The sequence below is a fragment of the Melospiza melodia genome, chromosome 1 (assembly GCF_035770615.1).
Source record: "Melospiza melodia melodia isolate bMelMel2 chromosome 1, bMelMel2.pri, whole genome shotgun sequence".
NCBI lineage: Eukaryota > Metazoa > Chordata > Aves > Passeriformes > Passerellidae > Melospiza > Melospiza melodia.
Window position 1 is genome coordinate 92,729,371 of NC_086194.1, and position 2,662 is coordinate 92,732,032.

Consider the following 2,662-nt stretch of genomic DNA (forward strand, 5'->3'; position numbering starts at 1 on the left):
GCATCAATCAGACCCCTATCTGGGTAACTCTCCCAGTTTACACACTATGCATGGCATTCTGTGGTATGGAATATCCCTTTGGCCAGCTGGGGTCAGCTGGGGTCCTGGCCATGCTCCCTCCCAGCTTCTTGTGCAGCTCCTCACTGGCAGATCACGGGAAACTGAAAATCCCTGGCTTAGGGTGAGCTCTGCTAAGCAACAGCCAAAGCGTCAGAATATCAACTCTACTGTCATGCTAGCCCCAAACTACAGCACTGCACCAGCTACTGAGGAAAACTACCTCTATCCCAGTTGAAACCAGGACAGAAATTTGCAGTGTTCCCTATTGTAGTGAGGGCAAAGGGGTTAACTTCCACCTTGATGGGCCATGCAGAGAAACTTTTTCAATATGGAAAACTGTTCTTAAAGTGAGAAGAGTTTCAAAGATTAATAGCCAAATTTTGTTGATCACCTGTTCCACTAGGCAGACTCCTGATCTCTCATTTAAGAACACATCATCTTCTGCATTATCAGATTTCTTCTCACGCAGTGAATTCTCATCAGCTCATAGAAGCAATATGTTCCTCATCAAGTCTGCTTATTTTAATGATTTTTAATAGGCTTTGCTTCTTTGCCCAAGTCTCATCCCCAGTGCCTCTTCAGCAAGCTGTATCAAGGTAAAAAGGAGTTTCCCTTTCAAATTAATTCAGCTAGCACAATCTCCTGAAATCTGCAAGTACCAAATGAATTTGGACTCTTTACAACATCTGCAGTATTAGATATGGTGTGCGGTTTGTCAGCAGTGCTCAGACAAGTACTTCCATGACTCTGCATGCAGAATGTAATATTTGTGTATTTGTGAAAGTGCAGATGAATTTCTGCCCTGGTACACTGCCATCCATATAAGCAACTGGAAAAGAAGATAATATGGGACTGTAAAGGACTGTGATGTTTCACTTGCAGAATGCTTCTGCTGAAATACAACTCATTACAACATGCTCTCAGACTGTGCCATTTATGTGAAACCCACATTCTGCTCCTGTTTTAGGTATTCATTGTTAGTCTTGCTCTTGCTTCATTTCCTGTAATGATACAGTTCTACTCTCTTGTGTTTTTCTTCTATTGAAAGAGAACTGTTGAACTTTGAAAGAGAACTGTGACCTGATTCAGATAAACACTAATACTTCATATAACAGTGCAGAGACACAGGCTAACTTAAGTGGATATGATGTTATACAGAGAAATATTGAAAATCACCCAGTCTTCTGTACCACCAGGAAGGTTATTATTACCAAATTTTCTTCATTTTCAATCTTCTGTCTCTGCACTGGCACCGTGGAGTGGAAGAAACCCTCTAAGGCTCTAGTTCCATTTCACTGGCCTCACTCATAACCTGCCTCATATTCTTCTTGGAATCAATGGCCTTCCATACAAGTGGGAGTGAAGCAGCTGTCTCGTCTCACTTCTCCTGAGCAATCTCTTTCTAAGTGTTTATTTGCTGTCTTGTCTTAGACTCTACACATGGACTTTCAACTACCTTTTCTTTATTCAGATGGTATTTTGCATCAAGAGGCAAGAAGACTTAGAGAGTAGCAAAAGAAAAAAATCTTGATAAAAAGAAGCAAAATAATAGCATCTCTACCTGACTGGCTTCAGCTGTTGTCAGTATCAAGCAACTCTTAGCTCCAAAGGATGAGATTTGGTAGTAAAATCAAGCTGATTCATATTTTGTAAACATGAATTAATAATCTCAATGCCACAGTTACCATTAGCTACAACTCTTGACTAAATGGAAATGAAGATTAATCAGCTCTTTATAACCAGCTCAAATAACACTGAATTTGTCCAGCAAAAGCATTTGATTAATATGCAAGAGGCTTTAGGTGGGTGAAAAAACTACTGCAGCAACAACAACAGAGCAAAAATGCAAATATTTTGTGTTATCAGCTCCCTCTTTAGTTACAGCATTCAGTGGGATCAGGCTACTCACAGTGTCAATGACTGCTTATTTGAATATTTTTCTCCTGTGGGGTAACTAGTTATGTAAATATGGCTCTGTTAAGAGAGTAGAGATGCATAGTAAACTATGACCCAGAAAACACCTTCTACACTTTTCTGGTAGAAGAACCCTTCAGTGCAGTTAAACAGAAAACATGAATCTTACCAATACCTGTGTAACCCATGGCCTTGGGCGGATTTCTGCTCAACACAAACCTTAGGCATAACACTAAACAGAAACTATGGATAAAAAATCATCCCACATTCACACTTCAAGGGTTCAAATTTTCTCCCTTTCCTTTTCCGAACTTTTATTAATCTGTGCATTGCTCCTTTCATCTTTGATTATGTAGTAATGGAAAAGAAAGGAGGAGTGGTTATTTTTATATATTTTGTTAAATTCACATCACAGTAGGATGCATGGCAAGGTTTTGATAGTGAGGGGATGGTAAGACTGCAGGGCTGTGTTCTGTAAGGAGCTGCCAGAAGTTTGCCCTATTTCTGACAGAGCCAATGCTTGCTGGCTCCAAGGAAGAGCCACTTGGCCAAGGCCAAGGCCTGATCATGGTTACACTTCAGGACAATGTATTGAAGGAGGAGAAAAGTAACACAGAGTAGCTGCAGCCAGAGAAAGGAGTGAGAATATGTGACAGGAACGGCTCTGCAGACACCCAGGTGAATGTAG